This window comes from Notechis scutatus, chromosome 2 (genome assembly GCF_049901735.1).
Source record: "Notechis scutatus isolate UNSWTSFEM ecotype Mainland chromosome 2, rNotScu1.2, whole genome shotgun sequence".
NCBI classification, from domain to species: domain Eukaryota; kingdom Metazoa; phylum Chordata; class Lepidosauria; order Squamata; family Elapidae; genus Notechis; species Notechis scutatus.
In genome coordinates this window covers 209,364,985-209,392,984 of record NC_142010.1, presented here as the reverse complement: position 1 = coordinate 209,392,984, position 28,000 = coordinate 209,364,985, and the positions used below count along the sequence as shown (strand labels likewise).

General features: G+C 37.6%; 1 long non-coding RNA gene across 1 annotated transcript in view; it reads right to left on the bottom strand.

The window, feature by feature from the left end:
• Nucleotides 1-11,586: 11,586 nt before the first annotated feature.
• LOC148132492 (uncharacterized) overlaps nucleotides 11,587-28,000 on the bottom strand; it is a 28,420-nt gene continuing 12,006 nt past the window's right edge. The window contains exons 2-3 of the long non-coding RNA XR_015748087.1: nucleotides 14,921-15,019; nucleotides 11,587-11,801 (exon numbers count right to left, since the gene is read on the bottom strand). This is a non-coding gene — a long non-coding RNA (uncharacterized LOC148132492). The remainder of the gene's footprint in view (nucleotides 11,802-14,920; nucleotides 15,020-28,000) is intronic.

Here is a 28,000-nt window from a genome sequence, read left to right as displayed (position 1 = left end):
GCCAAAAAAAAATGAAATTTTATGCATTGTAAATAATTATTTGTAGCTATCCAAATGATGTTAATCTGATAAACTCCTTCTAGCGAAAAATGGTTTCTTTTCTTTTTTCTTTGAATCATTTGGAAATTTTCTGGCACATTTCCAGCAAGGCTAATTAGATTCAGAGTAGATTTAGACTGCATTAAAGGCTCTTCTCAAATTTGCTGGGAAGAAAAAAACATGCAAATGTGTGCCTCATTTTTGGAATTATAAATTCCATCTGTTCCATAAATTCCATTTTTATATTATTTATCCACAGTATTGCCTTAATCTATATCATTTTCTGTGCCCATTGGCCTCTGGATTGGTAGAGTACATTTCTCATGAAATATAATAATGTATGGAAGATTCTAAGTTGGGAAAACCTGCTTTAAAGACTAGATCTGAAAATTTCTTGTTTGTGAAATTTAATAAAAGCTTTTATAAAATTAAGCTTGATTCTTGGTGACTATGCACAAGTTCAATTATATACTTGCCAACAATATGGAACAATTTTTCTGCTGCCTATTTCCATTTTTCTTAAAAAAAAATTTCCATAAATCATATAGGAGAAATAAAAATAGAAATCATCTCATATTCTACACTAGATATTTGTCCAGATCAGTTGCCCTATATTTACTTTAAAATAATGTTTCTCAATTTTGGCAAGTTTAAGAAATATGAACTTCAACACCAGGAATTCCCTATCTGCACATCTTAAAGTAACCAAGATTAGGAAACATCACTTTAAAGTAAGACAAGATACAATATACAATTAACTGTGTCTTGACAATAACATGTTAAGACAGAGCTTCTTGTATCCCTTTGCTTCCATTTAGTGGTTGTTTGGATTTCTTCAGCCCACATCTGGTAGCCCTAACCATGGTGAAGATAGCATTTTGCACAAACTGCTAGCACTCAGGAATTATTTCCTTGCTATTGGCCTGCTCTCAGATATTGGTGCAAACAAATCATGGGAATCTTAACACAGAGTCCCTCCACTTGAAGTCTGCAATAATAAAATACTCAACACAGTCATTTTTATCTTGCAGCCTTTCTGAGTACACTTTAGAGTTCCTCTTTGAGGGAGATGCGTGGTTCAGAAATGTGATTGATAGAAAACAAACAAACAAACCTGAAACTGATGGAGGTTTCATATCTACTGCATATATCTAATTGGCTAGGTCTGAACAATGAAGAATGAAAGCTGGAATACAGCAGGGCTTCCCAAGTGGAAGGATGGAGTTTCCCATTATTTTTCTCCTCTCTACCCTGATGCGGAGTCATGCATGCAAATGTAAACACACACACAATGCTCCTTCCTTCCTTCCTTCCTTCCTTCCTTCCTTCCTTCCTTCCTTCCTTCCTTCTCCCCATCCTCAAATTATGTAATTTTCAGACAGTTTTATGAATATTACCCGGGACATTTGAATACTATTAAACCAGATTTAAAATATGGGCATCTTTCAAGGGCTTTGGAGCGGGTGAGGGCAAGACAGAATAGTGTATAAAAGAGGTGTAGTTTCAACTACAAACTCCATATGCCATTAGGCAGATTTTGTTTATTTTCCCCATAGATGGCCCTGGAACCTTCACCCCCTTCCAAGCTGTTGCCTTAAAATGAGATTGCCTCTTTCAAGGAAACAAAATATAAATTATTTGTAATGAATAGATTCCTCAGTTCAGACCAAATTGTTGTCTAATAAGCATCAATAAACAAGGGCGCCAGATGAAATCAGTAACAGAGCTTGGCTACACTTGCTCTAATGTATGCTAAATAAATATAGCCATAGCATATGTGCACTCTCAATAATCAGATGACTAGCGGATAGGAATGGCTGCTCTAAGAGATCACTGACTTCTGAGACTGTGTGCAGACAATTTGTGTAGGCTACAACTTCAAATCGTGTGACAGCTGAACAAGTACATTGAAGAAACTGGAGCAAGAATGAACTTGCTTGAAGTAGACACACAATTTATTTGATGCAGCAAACTATTATCATTCCAAGTCAGCTGCATATGAAGTTATATCATTAAAATCATTTCCTACCTCACCCTTGGGCCATTCAACCCTTCACAGCTAGATGATATACAATTAAAGAATGTATTGCCTGCAGCGCAGCCACACCTTGGTTCAGTCAACTAAAGATTAGTATGTCAACTTGGGGCCCCTGTGCGTATTTTGAAATTTGCTACCCCTGTAAAATTGTACACACACACCCAAATTTATATTTGGATAGACGTTTACTCGGGAATAAATCACCAACCAGTTAGGCTTTTAAATAAAATGAACAAATACATAGAAAATGGCACTTCTTGGTTGACAGCAGGGAAAGTATTGGATAGGTTAGCTCACCTGATGTACTCAGTATGCCTATAATATGAAAAGTTTGATTAACTTTCAATTAACCAGTGGATATGGCTTATCTCCGGAAGTTATGAGTGCTCCAACACTGGAGGTTTTTAAGAAGAGGTTGGACAACCATTTGTCTCAAATTGTATAAAGTTTCCTGCTCTATGTGAAACAGAATCTTTGCATAACATGAGGATACAATTCTATCAGTGCAGTAGCTATGAGTGGGTCATTATTCTGCATCCTACTTTTCTCTATATCTACTCTAGTTGTTTATATCAACCTATAAGTATGAGCCACGCCTCAGAAAAACCAGAAAGGCTAGGTAACTATTTCATGGAGGCATCCCTGCATATATTTTTTTCTTCACACCCACATTATTTTTTCCCCTTATTGCACTATTCTTTTGTGTGAAGATGATGGTGTTGCTGAACATCATCAGTTGATGTCTTCTTCCAAACACCCCATTGGTGTGAGTAGAGTATGATTTTGACATCTGACTACACCTGCTGAGGTGTAGTTGCTATCTGCTATCTCACTTGCTATCTGCTATTTGATTACCTCCTCAAGCCCAATGGATAGCTGATTGCTGGGTTAAGGAATGCTGCCTAGTAAGGCTTTCCCATTTTACTCTGCAGCTTCCCTAGCCTGACAGCTAGTTGTGTAGAGAGCTTGTTTTGAGGACGCATTTAGCACTTTCTTTTTAATAGAGCGTCAAACCTATAGTCAAAACAACTCCATCCAGGTCATCGGAACTGCCAGGTAAAGCAGGATAACATCCTTTCTTTGCCCTCCACACCTCCCGAATCAGCTACTCAGTGAGATTGTTTTGAGTGTGGATTTAGCACTCCCAAAACACATTGTTGATCTGGAGTACTGGGACATGGATAGCAGGAGAGCCCAATTTTGAAAAAGCAATTTCCTCTAGCTCCCCAAATTTTTAACTTCCCCAAATTGGGCAATTACACACCTGTAATGCTGCCTCCAGTTTTCGTCACCACGTTACAAACAAGATGTTGAAAGTTTGGAAAAAGTGAAAACAAGAGCAACTAAGATGATTAAAGGCCTGGAGACTAAAACATATGAAGAACGATTGCAGGATTTGGGTTTGGCTAGTCTAGAGAAAAGAAGGACTGGGGGGACATGATAACAATATTCCAGTGTTTGAGAGGCTGCCACAAAGAGGCGGGGTTCAACTTGTTTTCCAAAGCACCAGAGGGCAGGGCATGAAACAATGAATGGAGACTAAGGAGAGGAGCAACCTGGAATTAAGGAGAAACTTCCTAAAAGTGAGGACAATTAACCAGAGGAGCAGCTTGCCATCAGAAGTTGTGAGTGCTCCATCGCTGGAGGTTTTTCAGAAGAGACTGTACAGTCACTTGTCTGAAATGGTATAGAATCTCCTGCCTTGAGCAAGGGGTTGGACTAGAAGATCTCCAAGGTCCCTTCCAGCTCTATTCTGATTGATTGATTGAAATCAGAAGAGTCCTGGAGGGTATTGCTAAAGGCTGAAAGGAAGAGGACTACGCCTGCACCAGTTAAACATAGCTGGTAAGTGATAACTACAATGCTGATCCGGCCCTCGAAGAAATCCAGTTTGACACCCCTGTGTAGTAGTTAAAGGCATCAGACTAGAAACTGGGAGACCATAAATTCTAGTCCTGCCTTAGCATAAAACCAGCTGGGTGAGCTTGGGTCAGTCATGCTCTTGCAGCCCTAGGAGAGGCATTGATAAACCACTCATGAAAAAAATCATACCAAGAAAACTCCAGGGGTTTGTCTAGGCATCCACCAGATGTCAAAAACTAACTAAAAGGCAATAGCAACTTTTCTTCACTCTTATGATGTTTTCACTAATCTTCTTAAGCATACTGAAGTCAAGAAGGTTAGAAGTGAAAGATGTTCAAGTCCAAGCTCAGCAGAGGAAACACCATCAAGGCAATTAATACCTGGGCAAGTGTAACACCTATTCTATACACAGTTGGAATAGTGAACTGGACTCAAGCAGAACTAAAAGCCCTGGTAGGAAGACCAGAATAAATAATGACAATGAATCATACCTTTCATCCATCCAGTGTTGTTGACAGACTCCATTTACCAAAGAGCATAGGTGAGTATGGAATGCTGCAAGTAGAGCATATAATTGAAGAAGGGGCATTTGAAGAATATCCAAAGGACAGTGAAGAAGATGCACTGAAGCTAGGATACCAGTGGTGGTATTCTACCGGTTTGGCCCGGTAGCAGCGATAAGCAGCGGAGACTGAACCGGTTCTCTCCCACTGCTCTGCTGTTGGGCCCACGTGCCTGCCCGGGCTCCCATACTCACCTTTATCCTCTAAATTTGAAGCGCAGCTGCTTTGTGTGGCATAGAAGAGTGCTGCACGGCAGCTGCTAAAGCAACCAGGATCATGCAGGCTTGCAGGAGGTGAGTTAGAACGTCTCTGACCCTGCACAAACGCCTCTGCGCCTGCGCAAAGTGCACATTTGGCACATGCGCATACACAAAATGTGTGCATGCACGCAAAGTGTGCCCACCAAGCCACACCTACCGAACCAGTGGTAAAAACATTTGAATCCCACCACTATAGTATACTATGAAGTTTAGTGAATACTAGCAAACCAAACTGGCCTACAAGAAAGACCATATGAAGACTAGAAAAGAGACATGACAAGGCAAAGTATTACATGGCCGGTACACAGACACACAGAGACCTTTTTTTTGCACTAGTGTTGAAGAAGAGATCACTAGAAATTGAGCTCTACTTGAAGGAAATTTTACCTTTTAAGCAGTATTTTCATTGCCATTTTTATTTAGGCTAACAATATTACTTTCTGGACTTAACTGTAAGCCTCTACAAACTTAAAGAATAACACAATTACATTCCTTCTCTACATCTATGATCAGCGTGGATAAACCTAGAAGCTTTTTGAGCTCCTGTCAAGAAAAAGCATAGCTTGTACAGCCATAGGGAGCCTTGCCCGTTTTTTCTATAGGTTAGCTAGCTGATCAACCTGACAAGCAGGAAATATTTTTCAAATGTTATCCTGCCATTAATAGGAGCAAACCAATCAATCCAGTCTCTGCCAAACAGTTGATCAAACTTTCACTTAATTGGTGAGGACCATAGCACTGGTTTTCCACAGCTGGAAGGAAGAGAACCCTGTGGGACAGGAATAAAATGTGTATACAGGAATATGAAAAAAAAGTGTGCATGGACAATGAGTAACTTCATCCTTGTAATTTGCAATTTGTTCAAAAGATTACAGATCCATGCTACAAGGTGATATACCGCACATTAAATCCTAATTCACTCAATGCAGACACTATCAACCCATATACTATACTGTGTGAGTTCTCTTTTTTACTTAAAGGCTCATCCATAAAGCAGATGGCAGACATACTGATGCAGTCACCAGATAATCCAATTCCTCTGCAGCTTTTAACCTCTAGGTCTTCTCATTTCAAATGCCTATCCTTAGAATCCATTTTTTTCCCCTTCATTTTTGTTTTTCTTCCCACAAAGTTAAAGACTGTGTTTTGGGCAGCGTAATACCTATAGAGGTTTTCCTTGAAACTAAGAACAACTTTTTATATTACAGAGTATGGGATGCTTTAGTTATTTTAGCAAAACCGCATGGTTAAGGACGGCGTGGAGAATTGCTTGTTTGTTTTTCTAACAATTCTTGTTTTGTTTTCCATTTTAATGCTGGATGAAAGAAAATTTTCATTTTACATCACATTAAGCTGTAACCAAAAGATCGGGTCTTGGATAGTAGAAGGACAGTTTAAATTGACTCGCAGAGATTTCCATTAGGAAAAGATGGGTCTTGTTGCAATTAAGCTAATCGAATCAGAGAAACACAAGTAGACTCTTAGGTCATCTTGTCTACCCTGAGGGGTTTGTGCATCAAGGTTTTTTTTGCTTCCACCAACCTAATTTCAAGCATTCTGATCTGCTAATACTTACTGTTCTTTGATTAATGTCCACTGGAGTGAATAATTTATGCTCCGTTGTATATATATTTTTTCAAACAACGAGGCCTAAAAACCTCTTCCATTCACCGAATTGCAAACCAAGCAAAATTATCAGCAACCCATGTAACCTCCCCGATTCTCCCCCTCCCCGATATTGTTCTGCTAGGAACCTGAAGGCAGCTCCCTCTCAGGGGAAAAGCAAAGTGGTTCTTGGAGACCAAACGACAGCCTTGAATTGACTTGTGTTACAGCATCAGTTGTTTAATATTGCAGGGTATCTTCTAGCATATATTTTTGTCCTTGCACAGGTTATAATCATGTTAGCAAAGGCAACTACTCGCTGCTGAGACACTCCCTTTCCTGCCTCTAATCTGTACCCAATGACATCTGGTGAAATCCACAGAGGCCCAGCTAACAATCTCATTTCCGTGCATACCATGGCAAGGAGAAGGGATTATGTTGGCATTCCCTCAGAGGTGTGGACCTGCTGCATTAATTGTTAAAGCCCCCCAGACTCTGCATCAGTTAAGGAAGAGAGGAAATCAGTTATTTGGGCACTGGTGCATCGGATAAGATTGCCAACTGTCCAAAGCAGCTTCTCTGCCTTTACAGTACTGAAAGAATCTGAAGAAAAAAATCAGAAGGAGTCTGGTATCATCTCTTCTGACTAATACATTTTATTACAAGGCATAATCTTTTGTAAATAAACGTTCACTGTAGATGATATTTTCATAGCAGTAGAGATAAAATAAAAATTATCTTCCGCTAGTGGCTGAATCGAGGCAACGTGTCTGGCTGATATGTGGTTGGCTTGTTTGCGATCCAGAGTGTGATGTGATATGAGCCAAGCCAAATAGTTATTTCAATAAACCACAGTTAACATGTCATGTAAACATAGCTATTCCATCTACTGTTAGAAGGAGTTTTTGTTTAAAAATGATAATTTTAGGCAGTTTTTTTCTAGCCAGGGGATCTCTGAATATGTTGGTCTACAATTCCCATTATATACATATTCCAATTGTGTATGTATGTAAATATGCTATATTAAACAACTCCCTTTTTATGACCCTGTAATCTCTAAATTCAAAGTAGAGTCGGGACAACTGGATGGAACTGAGCATTTACTGACATTTACGTCCTTCCTGACGCCACGTGGAGTTCACAGCAGATATTTTTTCTTTGTGCCTTAAGATAGAAACATCGGCCTCTACCTAGGATTGAACTCTCACCCTTCCAAGTGGAAAGCGAGTATCTTCACCATTAGGCCACCACACTGCTATAAATATGCATCTATATCTATATAACATATGTGTATGTGCATAGACACACAAGTACACATAGACACACATACTTGATTGCACTTTATATGCTACTTGGAGATATGAATGAATTCGATCTAAAAGTATGTAGTAGATACTCAACAGTTATTTTTATGTTAATGACTAAGGCTTAAAATTATGGACCAAGAATTACATATTTCAATTGATATAATTCCAAATGAATAGAGAGAGAGATCCATGAGATCATGTCTTACCTACAGCAAAATAAATAAATTGTAAAGAATCTTTGTGAAATTGCTCAAATTAAATGAACAAACATCAGAAGCAAGCACTGACTTCTATATTGCTTTTGAGTGAGAAGAGGCTTCCTGTCATTTTCTTTGAAGATAAAACACTTCTGAAACTTAGCCTGCTGAGGAAATCAACAGCTATATGCCAACTACTTTTTTTTAACTTCTCTTTAAGATTCCATATTGTGTATACCCCATCCCAATTAAGGGGAAAATATTTTAAAAGATAGGGCAGGCTTCATGTTCCTCATTTGAATGCAAGTTTTGAAGTTCCACCACAACTCTTGAGAGGTTTCAAAAACCAGAATCTGAAAGCAAAAAGAAGGCCATTCTCTGGTAAGTTTTACTGCAGTCATATCCTTTATGCTTGAATACATGATACCTTCTACTAGCAAATTCATCAACTTAAAAAATGCCATCTCAGGGTGATTTTGAACTGCAGAAAGGGGAGTGCAACTAATCTTAGCTAATCTCAAAATGTAAACTGGGTTGGAAGTTATTAGTATTTTATGAGGCACCATCAGGAAATGCCAAGCTAGACTGGAAAGGTGTTTTTTTTTTAAATCCTGACAACAATGGCAAATTACTTTTATATTTTTTTGCCATGAATGTGACTGGTTGCTAAAATATTAAACAGAACAAATACATCTTCCTCTTTTTGTGGATTTTCTGTTCGCTCTCTCTCTCCTTCTCTCTGTGCGTGTGTGCGTGCGTGCTATAAATGGTGATCAAATGAATTCTTTCCTGCTCTTGCACCATCTGCTTACATATTTTTTAAAAAGTTGCTTCCATCAAAATGAAAAAAAAAAATATTCCCTGCCCCAGGAGTTGTACCTCAGGAAAGAACTGTAACCATGTCATCAGGCAAAACCAAAGAAGCCTTCTTCTAGTTTAGAATGGACTTGGGGGTTCAAACCATTGTCTTTTGATAAAGAAGTGACTTGTTTCTAACAGAGAAGCAGTCCAAACTGTTGATTAGCTAGGGATATGGAAGAGTGAGAAATCTCTTTGGCCTGACAAGTAACCAATCAGTTGAACTAACATACAGGTGCCCAGTCTTGTTCACATAGCGGTGACAGAATAGAATAGAATAGAATAGAATAGAATAGAATAGAATAGAATAGAATACCTTATTGGCCAAGTGTGATTGGACACACAAGTAATTTGTCTTGGTGCAAATACTCTCAGTATACATAAAGAAAAGGTACATTCGTTAAGAATCAAGAATCATAACGTACAGCACTTAATGATAGTCATAGGGTGCAATCAACAATCAAATCATACTAGGAAACAGTCAAGTGGGACGGGATGGGTGATAAGGAGTGGTGAGAAGATTAACAGTAATAGTAGTGTACATTTTGTAAATAGTTGAACAGTGTTGAGGGAATTATTTCTTTAGCAGAGTGATGGCTTTCGGGGAAAAACTGTTCTTATGTCTAGTTGTTCTGGTGTACAGTGCTCTATAGCGTCGTTTTGAAGGAAGGAGTTGAAACAGTTCATGTCCGGGATGTGAGGGGTCTGTAAATATTTTCACAGCCCTCTTTTTGACTCATGCAGTATACAGGTCCTCAATTGAAGGCAGGTGGGTAGTAATTGTTTTTTCTGCAGTCCTAATTATCCTCTGAAGTCTGTATCTGTCCTGTTGGGTTGAAGAACCAAACCAGACAGTTATAAAGATGCAGATGGTAGACTTAATAATTCCTCTGTAGAACTGTATCAGCAGCTCCTTGGGCAGTTTGAACTTTCTGAGTTGGCACAGAAAGAACATTCTTTGTTGTGCTTTTTTGATGATCTTTTTGATGTTAGGTGTCCATTTTAGGTCATGTGATATAGTAGAGCCTAGAAATTTGAAGGTCTCTACTGTTGATACTGTGTTGTCTAGTATTGTAAGAGGTGGTAGTATGGGAGGGTTTCTTCTAAAGTCTACCACTATTTCTATGGTTTTGAGTGTGTTCAGTTCCAGATTGTTCCGGTTACACCACGAGGCAAGTTGTATAACCTCCTGTCTGTATGCAGATTCATCGTTGTCTCAAATGAGACCAATCACTGTTGTGTCATCAGCAAACTTCAGTATTTTAACAGATGGATCATTTGAGATGCAGTCATTGGTATATAGTATATAAATATTGGTATATAGTATATAAATATAAATATAAGTATTGGTATATAAATGAGGGTGCACTATCTTGATTGGACTGCAATATCCATAGAGCAATGAAATTGACTTTCCATCCTCAGTTTTTACTCTCCATCATTTCCTAGTGAAAGATGCAGGCAGACTTTCAAACCTGGTTGAAGTCAAATGGTGTGGAAGTTGGAGGGTCATACTCTCAACAGTAAAGCAGAGGGCTCTTCTGGTATATTTTCACCTTGTGAGATAAGCCAGAAAACATAGGATTTAAACATTAAAATTGGGGTGCTGCTCTCATTTTTCTGATCCTACAATGATAAATGGGAGAACTTTTAAGTTGGAAATACTACGCAACCCATTGACCTATCCCACTGCACAATCACATTAACAAGTATTTCCAAGCAATCTCAGTGTGCAAGAGAACATGTTCCTTTAAATATGCAAAGGAATTCACATTGATAAAGAATTCACATTGATAAGAGAATAGAGGAACAAAACAGTGAGGCATGAGATAGCATAAGAAATCATGTGCCCCCCCAGAAATGTTCTAACTAAACCAAAGCAAGGTAAACCTATTCAGGGTTCCTGATATTTACTTTCTTGTCCAGTGACTTCAGATACAAGATACAAGCCAGGAACATCAGGACTAGGCAAGAAAAAAAACAATCACTAAGGGTGCCTGGCTAGGTTCTGTGCTGTTCAAAGGGATCACTTTAATTGACAGATGTCTATTTCCTTAGGCAATAAAGTAATTATTGTCGATTTTTTTTCTTAGGTAGGTGTGAATGAGCCAGGAAGTGGCAACTTTCTGCCAGTCAACTTTGTGTATTTGTTGCAAAGAAATGTTGGCAGAAATGAATTGAGAGAGCAGGCAATAGAATAGCTTCTCCAGGCAATTAAGAAGAGGTTTTAAACATAGCTGGCCAGCTAGGGTTCAGTTTCCTCACAGAAAGGTTAAATTAAAACAAAATGTATTAGAGAACACCCACCAAGGGACTGATGGATAGAACCTGGCTCTTCACTCCTGCTGTCAATAACCTCATATTCAGAAAGATCTACAGAAGTTTTTTTTAAAAATCAATAATACCTATGTATGTGAGCATGATTATGCCTGCCAAATTATATGGAAGCTAGGGAAGTTAATACTGTGGGAATGGGATACAAAAGATATTTGTTGAATAAAACAAAGCCGATAGATATATCAAGAATAAATGGGTAATGAATGAATGTGTATTGAATAGAAAAGTGACCAGTAAAAAATAAGTACCGTAGGGTAGTTAGTCATACAGAGAGAATGAATGAGGAAAACAAGTATATGAAAAAAAGTAAGAAAGGAAAATCTGGGAATATTGTGGTTAGAGGGAGATGTGATCCTCCGAAAAGAAAGCTGAGGAGTTAATGAAAGAGAATGAAAAGTCAAGGATGACTTGCAAAGATAGAAAAATATGGAGAGGTATACAGAATGGTTGGGGTAAACCAGGTTTAGCTGTATTTCTTACCCTTTTATATCTCATGCTATAATTAATTTGGCTGCCAGGTTGGGATTTCCCCTTTGTCCCACTTTTGTTTTTAAAGAAGCCAAATAGGTTTGTGATTATTCTTTACAATGCTCCATGCCAAGTGTCTAAGCTCAGGAGCAATTAGACTACATGAATGGTACACAAATCTCTTTCCTGAAATCCAAGGCACAAGGTGGTTCTTTCCAGCAAGGGCAGGGTTGCAATCTATCTATCATTTGTTTTTAAAGTTGCAGCTAGAAGAAAGTAACACATCAGTCTTAAATCAAATCACATTTGCATTCACAATACCCAACTTTAAGAAGCACAAAATATGTTTATGGATAAATTATATTTTCCTTCCATCATTTCATGCACATAAGTCCAGTATGTAATTCTGCCCCTTCACTACCAGTTTCCGCAGCTGCTTCATTTTGCATGAATAGCACTGGATTTACTTTTAGTTTCATTTCCTCAACTGTACTATATTATTGTAATAGATATAAATGTGCTGATGTATTTCTTATCATATGTAAGCTGTTTATGAGGCATATCTTGGTATTTGAGAATAGCACTTTACACTCAATTCTAAAAATATGTTCTCGGGTGCAAACCTAGCACCTATCTCCAACTCTTTAAAGCTTCTATGTCATTTCCAAGGCTGACACAGGAGCTGCAGGGGCAACTTCATAAGTGTAAGAAAATGTGGCATCTTTAAAGATTTGCAGACAGGTATTATATGTATACTCTAAAGTTTTCTTTGGGCTTATCTATCCATCTGTACATCTATCCATCTATCTACCCATAGTAATTCATATCTTCCAATCCAGAACATGGTTAACATTAAAACCAGTGCTGGGATTCAATTTTTTTTACTACCGGTTCTGTGGGTGTGGCTTGGTGGGTGTGGCAGGAGAAGGATAGTGTAAAATCTCCAGTCAGAGGTGGTATTTGCCAGTTCTCTGAACTACTCAAAATTTCTGCTACGGTTCTCCAGAACTGGTCAGAACCTGCTGAATATCACCTCTGATTAAAACCAAAAAACCAAAAAAATGTTGGATCATACTGAAGCTTTTTATAGATTAGCAAGCAATTTGTCACAAAGGCCAGCACCATGCTCTATAGCAGGGGTGGGCAAACTACGGCCCGCGGGCCACATCCGGCCCGTTGGTCTGTCCAATCCGGCCCGCCCCTGAAAAAAAATCGCTGCCATTGGTCTGTCCAATCTGGCCCGCCCCTGAAAAAAAATCGCTGGGCGTGGCGCATTGCCCTGTGCCGTGTGGCCCCCAAAGATGCAAAACAGTGCGGAGCGATCTAGGGGTAGGAAAGAAAAGAAATTTGCAAAGGCCTCGGCTGGGAGTTCGAAATCACCTTCGAGTGCGACCTCTCCAAGATGAGTCCCCGCCGATCCCCCTTTTTTTCCGGGCTTCCAGGCTTAAACTTTGCAAAGGCAAAGCTTGCAGGCTGGAGCGTCTTCCCGCCGAGGAGCGGGAAGGGTTCCGCCTGGTGGGCGGGGCGGGCTGCTTGGAGTGGGCTGCTTGGAGCCACCTAAAGCTAGGCCGCTGCTGGTGGAGCCTTGCCCTGCCTTGGTGCCCCGTTTCCCGGCTCGGCGGTCCTGCTCGGGTGGCACTTTAAAAGCCTGCTCCCAGCACCCGAGCAACTTCCCAGCAACTTTCGGCTTCGTTTTAACTCGCGGGCGCTCGCGCCTGGCCCCGAGCCGCGTGGCGGAGGGGAAGCCCGGCGGGCGGGCGGGCTGCTTGGAGGAGGCGACCGGGTGGTGCTCTGGCAGCAGCAACAGGCAGTTCCGCCCGGGCTCCGTTCAGGTGTCCGGCTGGGGCTGTCAGGAGTTGCTACTGCCGGCACAGCTCCGCGCGGCTCCAGTCCTGCGTTACCTTGGGAAGGAAAAGGCAAAACCAGGAGCCGCTGAGCCTGTGCCTCCGGTGCCGCTGCTGCCATTGCAAAGCACCGCCGCGGCTCTTCCTTTTTGCCTTTCCCTTCCCGAGGCAACGCGGGACTGGAGCCGCGCGGAGCTGCGCCGGCGGTAGCAACTCCTGACTCAGGGGGCCTCCGAGGGGAGGGGAAGGAGGAGAAAAGGGGGGGAAGGGGGGGCAATTCCCAAAAAATCTTGTGCTGACCTGGCCCGTCTGTCAAATTTTAAAAGTCAATGCGGCCCCCGAGCCAAAAAGTTTGCCCACCCCTGCTCTATAGGCAGGTTGTTTTCTCCAGGAACCATTTTCAGAGCTGAATTACCTTTGTGCACTTAGCTATGAAAACCCATGGTTCTTGTTATACAATTTCCATTAAATCATCTAATCCTGTTAAAACTAGCTAAGCTTGTGGACACGTTCATGACACGTGGTAATGAATCCTACAAATTGCCAGTGAACTTAATTGGGTAATTCCAATCTTCTAGTATTGCACTCTGATGATTTTACATAAGATCTTATGCAAGAAAGACTTCCTATTTGTTAACTGAGAAACCTATACAGAGAAATTTTTTTATTAGCATGAGCAGATCTGTCTGGTTGCTATTGAAATGAATAGCAACCACTAGGTGTATGCATTAGAGTGCCTGAATCTATATAGATATTCTAGATTGTAGAACAAGAAATATGATAAATTATTCTACAGAAACACATAGCTGCATAAACTAATAAATTGGGATTATCATTTCTCATTATGAAGCCAACGGAGCTGCACTCCAAAATGCAAATTAAAAACCACAGGGGAAAAAATGTACTTCCTGTTTTTAAACATGATATATGTTGGAAGCAACATACCCAAAACATTCTCCCTTCTTCCTCCATCAGAATCATTAAAACAACTGATTAAAATAACTTTGTTATCACATAATTTTAAAGCAATACATGGAAAAAAAGAGTGCATTTCCAAAACATCGTTTCTCAACCTTTCTGCCTACATATATGTTTAGAAAACGTGAACACTGCTGAAGCCCACCCTACCTCTGCACATCTTTGACTAAAGAACATAGAAATACTTTTTTGGGGGGCAAATAAAATAGTGATAATGGTTGAATGTGTATATCCTTTCCCAACCCACTGATTTTTAAAGGTCTGTTTAAATCAAATCATGTTTGAAATATTCACTCCAAATTTACTTAAATTATTTTATCTACCTCATACTATAGAAACTACTATAAGCGCCAACTTGCTGGAATTTTTTAGTAATAAGGAGCTACAAAGGCAAGTGGATGTCCAGTCCAATAAACTTCCATTTTAATATATTCATTATATTTGAACTGCTTATGCAAGGTCACAGTTCCACTTAGGAAATTATATATGGATTCACAATTAATAACTGCAATTGAAACCTGTTAGCTATTATCAGTTTTCTGAATTTTAATACTTAGTCTTACTTGTAATTTATTTCAGAGATCAGCTGACACTGGTAGTGACTGCTAGGAGGCTGGGTTGGATTGCCAGGTGACCAATCTTCTCAGTATCATTCTTGGAGCCTGTCGTTTTTAAATCCATTTTCAAATCAGTTTCAATCATGTCAGATAATACTTGTTCCCCTTCCATAACATTTTAAAATACATTCTTTCTACAGATGCAGACATTCTTAACATTAACTTCTGGGTCTGTTGTTCAAAAATACCTTTCAATGTGTCCAGTGTTAACATATTTTGCTTCATTCTGTATTAGTAAGTTGAATTGGAATGTCCTCCTCCTTTCGTTGCAATTTTTAGTTCCTCTCGTTTCTTTTAGCGTCCAGTTTTAAAATCTTATTTTTTTTAAATAATTCAAACAAAAGCATTTTCTTACCTGCAGGATTGTTTTATAATGAATTCCAAAATCCTATTTCAAATTTATCTGGATCCTTAATCTATGTGTAATATTCAAAAATCAAAGTTTTAATTACCCTTTTGCTGTTTATCACAGGGAAAAAAGGTGAGTCTTGTATTTAAAACTGGAAACTTGCTGATCCAAAGGTTTCTAATAGCTGAAAACCAGTTAACAAGCAATTCCCAGAAGTGATTAGTAAAAAAGATATGCTAACCAGCATCCTTTCAAAGGCACCAACCACAGTTTGAGCAAGATGGCTGTCTTATCCTCTGCCAGAGCAGAGGTGGAATTCAACCAGTGTTACTACTGTACATTTTTGAGAGGGGGGGGGAAGAACCCCAAGAAGTACTGGTCTACTCAGAAAAAGGCCATTGTACCAGTCAATCCAGAAAGGAATAGCTGGGCTTAGATAAAATCAGAACATTCTGGGATCAAACCCTTTGCTGGGGTCTGTTCATTTGCTGAAACAATATCTGAGGTAACTTGAAGTCAGCTGACGTTCAGTTAGCTGGATAACTGAAAGTTCCAGCAGAAGTCAATTTATTGACTTAACTGTCTCATCCTCTGACTCTTCCTTTAGACATAGAACACTTTTATCTTGTGGCCGGAGCCATTTATTTGTTTGTTTCCTAGCTATTTCCATCATCATCATCATCATCATTATTATTATTATTATTATTATTATTATTATTATTATTATTATTATTAACATCTCCTTGCCTCACCTTCTTTAAAGTAAACAGCAGATCTGGCTCTTCAAACAGTGTGGATATCAACACCACTGTTTTAAAATGAAAACTTGGAAATATGTACAGAAGATAAAATCTGTACTCACTCCTTATCTAGATCAGCTCTGGAGCAACAGACCTTCAAGTGGCCCCAGCTGCCAACTGAGGCAGGTACCAGCAGATCTATCTGTTAAGTAATCAGCCTCTCTGCAACACAGTCTTGCTAATGAAAAGACAAGAACTGTTTGTAGAGATCATTTACTGTGGAAACACATACAAACCAAGTAGTTTCACATATCAGTTTGATAGCCAGCCAACCACCTGCTTATAAATCTCCCACTCTGTACCCAGAAATGGTGATATCTCCTGACAATGTAAAAACAAGCACACCCTTTTCAAAACCAGCAGTGTTTGTTTGCAGTAATTCATAAAGTTTAACTGTGTTAAACTCTGTTTGCTGTTATGTATCTTTCATTTCCACTTTGGTCTTTCTGCATACAGTGGTCAGAATTTCAATGGATAGAAAAAGATCCACAGATTAAAATTAGAATGTGGAGGGGGACTTTTTTTGGAAATGAAAAGAATCTTGCAATAATGAAGACAAGGAAACCAGAAGATCAAGTTGATTTTTGCTTCATTTTAAATTTAAAGGAATTGAATCTGAATGTTGGTATCTGGGCCCAGTCCAGAGTAATATACATAGATTACTGGAGTTCTAATATAATTCCCCTCCTCACTTCTAATCATTGTCATCATTTTAAGCATTGTCTATCCACTGCAAGAAGGCCTCTTCTGCATATTCATATATGGAGGACAGAGAAAGCTATATGAAACAGGCATAATATTATATGGTGATCCTGTCAAAATCCTGTAATAATAATAATAATTTTCTATCAAGTCTGTCCAAACACAGGAGAATGGGAGAATTTATTAACTTATTGTTTGCTTTTATCATACCACTGATTTTTTGACTTCCCTTGATTTTTTCTCAAGCATCCATTTCTTTTCCAGTGAATGTTGTCTTTATATCACGTGTCACAAATATTCTAGCTTCATTATTATTGCTTCTAATGAATAGTCCGGTTTGACTTCATCCAGTATTGAATGATTTGTTGTTCTTTTGATATAACGTATTTTCATTCATTTTCTCCAGCACCACAGTTAAAAAAATAAAAATAATAATCACATTTTCTTCATTCAGCTTTTTGATCATGTAATTTCCAAAGCCAAATGTAACAATTTGAAAACCATGGCCTTGATATTACAGTGTAATATTTTTGCACTTTGATATTTTGTCTAGTTTTGCCACAGCTTTTTCCTAAGCGGCAAAAGTCTTTACGTCGTTTGACTTTTGAATCTAGAAAGACAATAACTGTTATTCTCTGCATATTTGCATTGGGTTGCCTGCCTGTTGACATAATCTTAGTTGAAACTATAATTTTGGAACAGGAAATTCATGATCTGTGCTGCACTGCAGACATCATCATTTCTTGCTTTTATTGAATGAATACAGTTTTCTCCATTTTGTACTGGGGGGAAATGAAGTCAGTGTGATTCCAGTGTTGTTTATTAGACTAGACTAGCACTGATGGTGTTACCTAGTTTGAGTACTGAAATATCTGCAAGAAAACAACCAAGCTCAGAGAGGACCAAGTAAAGTTGTCTTTTGCAGTTGACTGATTTTGTTAATGTGGATGGTATTCAAGTGGTGCCCCAGATGTTTTAGAGGTGTCTATTATTATTGGTACTATCTTTGCTAGGTGTTCTATTTCTATTTACAAGTCTTTGTATTTTGTTATTTTTCTCCAGTTCTTTCTCTTCCATACTGCTGTTTCAAGATGCTGCCACTTCCACTATCCCACTTTGTTTTCTTTCTTATTCATAAATTGTTAAGTCTAGGGTGTTGTATGGCAGGTGTTGTCTGTTTGAATTCTAAAGTCCCAGAGCACTTTAGCTTCTCTATTTTTATTATTTTGTCTACTTAGTGGTCCCACCAGTTCTTCTTGCTAGCAGGCAAATGGTGTTTCTTGCAGATATTTCAGTGAACTATTGTTGTTACTTTGTCATGCTGTTGTTTATAGTCAGTCTTTATGATCTTCTCACAGCAACTAACTAAATAATCCACCATTTCCTGAGCTTCTTTGCAGAGATGGCATTTGCTGCCTATTGCCGTCTTCTCAATTCTGGCTTTCTATGCATTTCTTCTTACAGTTTGATCTTGGGCAGCCAGAATTAGGCCCTTTCTCTCTTTAGTTTTCCTGCTCTTAGCCATTGCCAGTTCTTATGGTTATATGCTTGGCCTGCTAGCTTTTTTAAAAATGTCCTGGCCCTATAATACTTTGCCTTGCTATGTCTATTTTCTAGTATTCATTTAGTTTTTCTTGAAAGCCAGTTTTGGCCTGCCAGTACTCATATTAGCTTCAGTACATCTTCTTCACTGTCCTTTAGCTATTCTCCCAGTATCCTTTTTTCTTCTTCAACTGTATACGTAGTATACTTGCAATATTCCATGATCACTTATTTTCCTTAATAAGTAGAGTCTGTCAACACAGCTGTGTGGATGAAGGGCATGATTCATTGTCATTATTTTTCTGATCTTCCTATCCAGGCTTTTTAGTTCTCCTTGAGTCCAGTCCACTATTCCAGCTGTGTATCTAATGACTGGGATTTCCTAGATGTTAATTGCCTGGACAGTATTTCCTCCACTGAGTTTGGCCTTTAAGATCTTCATTCTCATGATATATTCACTTTTAACCTTCTTGACTTCAGTGTGTTTGATGTTGTCAGCTGGAAGGATGCCAGGATATTCATAGTGATCTTCTTCATCCAGGCCTTGATGTTATTTTCATAGGGCATCTTGATTCCATCAGTTTTTACTATTTCCCTCCTTTTGATGATGAGGGTGGCACTTTTATTCAGTCTAAACTCCACTGTAATATCTTGGCTGTATATAGGGCAGTGTTGAGTAGCAATTCTTTTTCAGGTGGTATTTTTCCATATAGTTTCAGGTCATTCTGATTAAGAGGTGGGATAGCTTGGCAGATGTTTTGATGTTTGACAGCCATAATTATTCAATATTGTTGACAAAGGAATGACAAACAATAATTGTGCAATGATAAACAATAATGGCGATAGTCTCCTTGAAGGACTTCTCATGATATTGACCTCTTTCAGTCTATCACCATTGACTGGCAACTTTGTCTTCCATTGTGCCACTGATCTTTGAATACATTTCTGAAGTTTCTACTGACTTCTGTTATTTCTAGATAATTGATTATTCAATCACGTGGCAGTGAATAAAATGCTTTTTTTAATCAATTCAAGGTACATTCAGGATGGTCTTGCTTCTCTTGTAGTTTTCCAAAATCATCTTATCAAATTAGGAGATGATCTTCTATTCCTCTGCTGTTTGGCATCCTTTCTTCTCAGGTGGAAAGAGCTGTTTTTTAACTAGATGCTATTGAATTCCATCAGCTACTCTGCTAGTTAGTAATTTGAAAGTCATAGGTAAGATGGAAATAGGTCTCTAATTGGTTGCTATTGCCATGTTTATTGTATCTTTCATTTCATTACCAATCATCAATGTATACCTCCTTGCAGTACGTTGTTAAACTGCTTGGAAATAAGTGGGTGCAGACCAGTCATATACTGTATTTCAACCAAACGCTATGCAGTTCATCTTCATTTGGTGCTGACCAATCCTGGATCTTCCTTGCCCTTTTCTCCACCATTTCTTTTGTTATTATAAGTTTTTCAGTGTCTTTATTCTAACCCACTTCATTTATTCAAGCTTGTAGTTGTATTGTATTCCTTTGAGTTGTCCCAATTGCAACAAGCAACTGTGTTTCTTTTGTGATAGGTGTTGATTTATTAACACTGCAGTTTCTTCATTGATGGATGGATAGAAATTTTTCTTGGAGATTCTACCTAGTGTGTAATTCAAGTTTTGTATTTGGGCTATAGCTATTATTTGCTGCTTTATTATTTGCAGTACTTCCTTAATCTTCCTTGTTTCTAGTTTGATATTTATCAGGTATTATTTGGTCGTCTTGTTCTTTAGCTTATTTTCTTTCATGTGTTCTAGCTTGCTTGCATCTGATCTTCGCATACTGATCTTATTTTCCAGCCTGATCTTCCATTTTGGTTGTATACTGTTTGTCTGATTTTTTTCTTATTTAGTATAATAACTTTTCATAGTTACCTAGATTTTAAAACATCTATCAAAGTTGCTTCTGCTCCTTGCAGGTTTGTACCATAGTACGCAAGAGAATGTAAAATTGTTCTCAACATCATTTATTTTTCAACTGCAATCTTTTAAGACATGTTGTTTGCAATTTTTACATGCTAAACAACTCTTCCAGTCAAATAGGAAAGCCCAATTTTTAAACAAAAGCAGAATATACATTCTTCTTCGTGCAAGTTTATAAGATAATAGCCCAATAAAAGATGTTATCATTTTCCCATTTCAACACTGAATGTTTATAACAGAATGTTGAAACAGTTTAATCCTACCACAAACCTCACCCTCCTCCCTCACTACTATTTCAGCATTTGGCATTTGGATCTTGCAACTTCAGTAGGACCTCCTCCACATGTATGTGCAGATTCTGCATAACAGAGATTGTGGTTTCTCCTTTATCTTTCATAAGAATTCCAAGAGCCACTAATCAAAATCAAAATAGATGTGGAGTGAGGCAGATTGTCTCTTCAAAAATTAATCAATCATCCAAGAGATTCCTAGGTCCAAAAAAAAAAAAAAAAAAAATAGTAGCAATTCCATTGACCTCTCTTCCTCTAGCACTCCTAATAATTCTCAGGAACTTATCCATTACATTTTTGTTTGCTTGTCTTCTTGTTCCTGTCAAGAGTGTTTCAATCTCTTCAAAATCCAACATTCATAAACAGCAGATCACTATTTTCAGAATCAATATAATCAAAAAAGTTGGGCAAATCAAGTGTTGCTTCTTTCTCACATTCCAAGCTAAAATGGCAATAAAAGGCAGTATTTAACATTTGAATTAGGGAAGGTATATCTTAGGGGGCCAGTAGAAGATGAGGAAGTCACTGGCCTTACCGTGCCACTGTCATCCTCATCAATTATATTGTTTATTATAGTAAGGTTTATTCCAGTAGAGGAAAAATTATATTAAAATGCAAAAATTAAAGGCACTTTAGGCTTACTGAGGTAATGTCATGAGGGATGTCCCTTAAAAGCACTTTAGTCAGTTGCTTTTATTCTGTGGGACATGAGGATGAACCCTAAATGGCTGCATACTAGGGTGCTTGTTTGACAGTGCTGAAAATATTTTTTGTGTTTGAACATCATTTATTTTTAGAGGGTAGCAAAATATGGGAGGAAGTCCTTTCAAATTTGTATTTTAGATGTGAAGAACCCTGAGTTTATGAGAAAAGCAATTCACATATGGATAGTCTTATCAAATACATAAGTTGTCTATGCATGTGTTTCTTAAGAGACCTGCAACTTTTAATTTCTGTATTTTGTTAAATCACTAGGAATTAGCAATACTTCACTGATTCTAATAGAAATGAATATTAGAAAACAAATGTCACCTGTTAGCCTTTAGCTGGGATCTGTCTTCATGTTGAGTAAGACCATTAATCTGTGTCCTAAAGTCTAGTACGTTAGCAAACCAGGTCCTGGCATTCTGCTACATAAAATAGGTGGATATGTTTCCTGGCTCAATTTTAAGTGCTGGTAACAAAGTCCCATATAGTATAGTTTCAGACTAAGTTAGGCCCCCACCTTGACACAATTGAATCTGCCTATCTGGGAACAACATTTCAAGAAAGCCTGGTAACAGTTCCTACTCTATCTAAAGCAGAGGTGGGGAATGATGGCCCTTTATGACTTGTTAGCTTCAATTCTCACAATTCCTGAGCCAGCCCTGCTGGCTTAGGAATTCTGGGAGTTGAAGTCCACAAGTCATAAAAGAGCCCCTGATCTAAGGTTTCAAGGATATATATGAGACAACAGGACTTGTACGTGGTGGCCCTTATACTGTCACATTTCTTCCTGCTGAGATTTCTAAAGTCCCTTCCTCCTTGATGTTTAGAAGATATTTGAATACAGTTTATTTCATCTAGTTAAAAGTTATTTATGTCGATCTGAAGGGTGATTTATTATTATTCATATATAATTTTATATTAAGGATTTATTAGATACTTTAATTATAATAACAATACATTCTTTATTCTTAAATTCTTTATTCTTTATAAAAAAATACTTATTTATAAATTGATTTATTATTATTGATTTATTTAACATGTTTTAAAACGTTCACAAGTTGCAACCTACTCTTTTGATTTTTGAGGCTATAAAACAAATAAATATTTCTTTTCTTGATTGTCTTTTCTCAAGGCAAAGCATATCCTGATGGCCCAGTTTCTCCTATATACCTTATGTTCAGAGTATTGTAGCATAAATTAAGTGCCAGAAAAGTAAACACAGATGGCTGAGGCTTCATTTAACTTCTTTATAAACATATAAAGTAAATTTTACAATACCAGTTGTAGATTTCTCCAACATGGAGCAAACTCAAACAGAAGCAGACATTTTACAGGTTCAGATCAGAACAGCAACTCAGGAGCTCAGAAACAGACATCAGTTTCATTTTAGTTCAGCAGGCAAGCAAGCAAGTTAGTTTCATTTTCAATAGACAGACTCAGAGCTTAACATAGTTTCAGTGCTGCAGAGCTTAGCCTAGGCTACTTCTAGTTTCAGTTTCCAAACAGTCCTCATTGACTGACTTAGCTGTTTTGCCTATTCATTGGCTGACCTTGTTACCATGCTCTATTCCAGTTCATGAATATACTGTGATACCTTAGCTGTCTTTTTTGCTTTTTATCTTCTTTATCTTTCTTTGACCTGTTCCAGTTTGTATGAATCCTCATTAATATGGCCAGACTAGACACATCCCCAGTGATAGATTCTAAGCAGTCTAAAGCACTGAGCATTGCCAATGTTCTGATGCATATCTGATGTGTGGTATGAGACTGTATCATATATATCTGGCTCATGCTAAATACAATTACAACTTTCAAAATAAATTTTGGCAAATTTTAGCACCTAATAAATGTTAAATACTATACTAAAGACCTTAAGATGAGCTCATTAACATATTAATTCTCTTATTTATTGGACACCTCTGTGAATGCTTAAGAAGAATTGGGTGTCAAGCTTTTTATGATACAGATATGTTTTGAGGGAAGTTTATCACTTATGACTTGGTCCTTTTCTACCGCTGTTCTGTTTTGTTCTGATATTCAAACTATTGCTAATATAATTTTGTCAATCAAAAACAAGATTTAAAAATGTTAATGTGTTATTAAACTATTGGGATGTTGGGATGTTAGATTTGGAATTTATTAGTCTGACCTTCGATCCAAGAAGATAGTTTTGTTTTATTAAAAAGTGACTATTACTGTACTTCAGACTTAAAATTTTGGATTGAGGATATGTGTTTATTTTCACTCTTTGAAACTGGCTCTTTGCTAATGAAAAAGATCACTATGATTCCATGTGGCGAGATTTAATTTGTTGTTAAAACTGAGTTGCACTGTAAATCTATTGCAGTAAATGTAGGTTGGCTCTATTTTTCTTCTTGTTTGTATTTGTTTTTTCCATTTTAGTAGTATGCGTATTATAGTTACATAATGTAAGAATTTTTAAAAATCTCTCTCACTTCCTCTTGCTTCCCAGCTATCCTGTTCTTCAGTTTATTAGTTAATATTTATTGCTTAAATAACAGGCATGATTAGCTCCCCAAATGGCTTAAAATTAGCAAATGTACATTACATGTAGACAGGTAAATTGTGAAGAGTTTTTCTAGAGCAAATCTTGTGGTGACAAGAGTCCAAAAGCAGGAAATACAGGTAAACTGGGTGACGATGGTCAGAATAATCAAACCTCCCTTCACATCTTACTTAACTCAGTGTATGCAAATAAAATAATGTTTTATATTAAGCGATGAAATGCAAAATGTTTGTTAAATAAAATACTTATATACCTGTTTAACATTGCCAATCTTTTATCCAAGAGGCCTCCTATTAATTTGATGTTTGGATGCAGCCCCACTTTCTCAGCTATAACTTTGCTTTTTGCTGCAAGGAATCAAACATACATTGAGCATTTAGCAATGTTAACCATATTCCTGCAGAAATACACGTAGAACAAAATAGAATTCTTTATTGGCCAAGTGTGATCGGACACACAAGGAATTTATCTCCAGTGCATAAGCTCTCAGCGTACATGCAAGCAACAAGTGATAAATCATGATCATGAACATAAAATACAAACATAAATCATAAGATACAATACTCAGTGATAGTCAGAGGATACGAAATAAAGCAATCAGCACAAATCATAGGATACAAACAAGAAGTTATAGTCATAAGATGCTACAGGAATAGGTAATAGGAAAGATGAGGAGGATAATTGTAATACAGCTGTATTGTGTGGTTTGACATCTGGGGCAGGGGTGTCAAACTTGATTTTATTGAGGGCCGCATTAGGGTTGTGTTTGACCTTGAAGGTCCAGGGTGGGCATGGCCAGCTCAACACCACTTAAGTTAGGGGTGCCCGTGGAGACCCGTACACTCTGCCAGCAAAAATGGGCTCCCAAGCTCCCTTTTCATGGGCAATGCCCTCCTGCACCCTCTGCCAGTGAAAACAGAGCTCGAGAAGGCCACTCGCAGTCCTCACAACCTCTATTTTCGCTGGTAGAGGCACTACAGGCCAGTCCTTTGCTGTTTCCAGGACACCCCCTTGGGCTAGATCTAAGTATCCCACAGGCCGAATCTGGCCCCCAGGCCTTGAGTTTGACAATCCTGTCCTAGGGCATAAGACAGTGGTGTGGGAATAACATTGTTTAGACAGTGACTTTGTAATGCAGGTTGGGACAAAAACTGATGAGGCTTCATAAAACAGGAAGCAGTATTGTTTCCATTATACAGCATATAGCCAGTCCCAGTAAGCTACATACTTATTTTTTTTTTAAAAAGGAGCAAACTAGTTGGCCTATTTCTGTGATGCCGAACCTATGGCACACATGCCACAGGTGGCACGCAAAGCCATTTGTGCGGGCACGCAAGCCCCAGCCAAACTTATCTGCACTGCACATGTGCGCACCTCCCAGCTGATTTTTTGCAGCCTTAGGAGGCTGAAAAATGAGCCTTCCGGAAATACCAGAAGTGCTGAAACGGGCCCAAGGCTCCAGAGGCTTCCCTCAAGCCTCTGGGAGGGTGGAAACAGCCTCCCCTGGGCTCCAGAGGCCCACTGGAGGCTGAAAATGGGCACTTCCGGTATTTCTGGAAGCCCCATTTTTTGGTCTCCCGAAGCTGCAGAGACTTCCCCCGAGTCCCTGGGAGGGCAAAAATGGCCTCAAACGGCCCAAAAATCAGCTGGGAGGCAAACACACGTGTAGTGCAGGGATGGGGATGGGGCGGGGATGTTGCGTGTGCATGCGCAGGGGGGCACATTGCATTGTGGGTGCCGGCACATACGCATGCTTTCGGCACACCACAACCAAAAGTTTTGCCATCGCTGGCCTATTTAATATCTTTTATGTGGAGTAAGTATGATGAAGTGGGGCAGCATTCACCCATCACCTTTGCTTTAGACATAAAATTAATCTTTTCTGGGCAAGTTTACTGTAGCAGACCAACAGTAAAGAAATGCTTTCATATAAACTATCCACTGAACGTCAGTATCCAGGCAATATACTATATATACATAGGTTGTAATTCTTGAGATATAGGTTAAGGGCTAAGAAAAAAAATGGAAGACATAAAAGATCACAAACAGGTTTTATATCTGCTTTTTTATGATACTGGCACTGCCATTGTGAAAATTAATTTGTACCGTTTGAAAACAGAAAGAAAACAACAAATAATAGAGATAGAAATGGAGGTTGTCTTTGTAGTTGGGTTTTCTTCAACAAGTGCTTACCAAATGAAAAGACTTACTGGCAACTAGCACATTGGCTGCGTGTTACTTACTACATACTATACTACTGGGTTAAGTACAACACATTTACAGTATTATTCATAAAGCTGTCCCCCAAATGGATCAACTATAAAATTATTTTAAAATTCTTGATTAAATTGTGATAGCTATTAGATATTCAATTGTATTTATGTTGTTTTTATTCAATTCTATTTATTTTGTTGGGTTCCCCTCCCCCCCCTTTCCCTGCCCTTTAACACAGCACAAGAATGCCTGAGGGATGGCTCTGTCACTGAATGCAAACAACCCAGTTATCTTTTCTGGAGTCTTTCTCTGTTTCATACACAGATACCCTGTTCAGCTATGGAATTCTGGCAAAAGAAGAAGAAAACTACTAAAAATAAAATAAAATAATAAAATAAATAAAATAAAATAAAATAAAATAAAATAAAATAAAATAAAATAAAATAATAAACTAAAATAAACTAAAATAAACTAAAATAAACTAAAATAAACTAAAAATAATAAAATAAAATAAATAAAAATAAAATAAAATAAATAATAAAATAAAATAATAAAGTAAAATAAAATAAAATAATAAAATAAAATAAAATAAAATAAAATAAAATAATAAAATAAAATAAAATAAAATAATAAAAAATAAAATAAAATAAAATAAAATAAAATAAAATAATAAAATAAAATAAAATAAAATAAAATAAAATAAAATAAATAAAATAAAATAAAATAAAATAAAATAAAATAAAATAAAATTAAAATAAAATAATAAAATAAAATAAAATAAAATAAAATAAAATAAAAAAACCCAAGTGGAGCCCACGTGGCTTGAGTTGGATAGACCATAAATTACCTCCTACAATTATACATAATAACCTTCATGTTTCTGCCAGTCCAATTTTGCTAAAACTGCACTTGTACAGCTACGGATTGCAGATAAATAAAAGCATGCTTATGTAGGTAACAATATATTCCCAGTTTAGCTAATTACAAAATGCTAACCAGGCTCAGACCTGGTTATTAGTAAGATGAAAAACAACCAAGAAATCCTAAAGCTATAGGCTAGTTTAGAACAGTGGGGTAGGAGAACTACCAAGAAAAGGTCAAAGCACCCATACAACACATACACAAACAAAAAACATTATTTGTTGTCAAGAAATCTTATATAGATAAGTCCCTGGAGTTAGAAGCTGCTGAGCTTCATTTAAACAAATAAACAAACAAAGGTTGTTTTGTATAATACTCAAAAACAAATATTGATTGGTTGGTTATATGTACATGATTCAGCAAGTTTCAGTCAAAATCCTCTCCAGGGGATAGTTCTTGGTATGTCATGGTTCAGTAAAGCTGCTGGAGTAGTTTACACAGATATGTTTATTTCCCAGGAAGCATTCATTTGCTTCAGGTTTAGCTTAATGCTTATGCAAAGAGGAAAAAATATTTAGCTATTTCCACAGTACAAAGAAAAGAATGCAGATTTTAAGTGCAGTTCTCCAGTTTTACTGTTTAATCTCCTGAGAAAAAAAATCCTAATAAAATTTTCCTTACTTTATTTAGTTAAGCAGGGGAATCTATCTTTCAAACAATATTCATATTTTACTAAATACAAGTCTACCAGGAAAAAATGTTTGAAATAGTTTCAAAACAATATGCACTTTCCTTATTGACCAATGAAAAGTGCCCATCTTCAATTACTTCACTCATTAGTAGTCAATAATTATTTAAAAGCTTCATTTGCATAATTTCTAGTTTAAATTATTAAAATTGTAAGCACTTCTTAGAAACTGTAGCATATAAATTTTATCAATGGTTGAAAGCGAAAATAAAAGTAAATAGAACACTATAGAGAGAAGTAAAAGCTTGAATAAATTTTCTTCGAAATCCACAGAATTGAGATCTAGATAATCCAACTCCTATAACTCCACAGGTTAAGCCTAGTT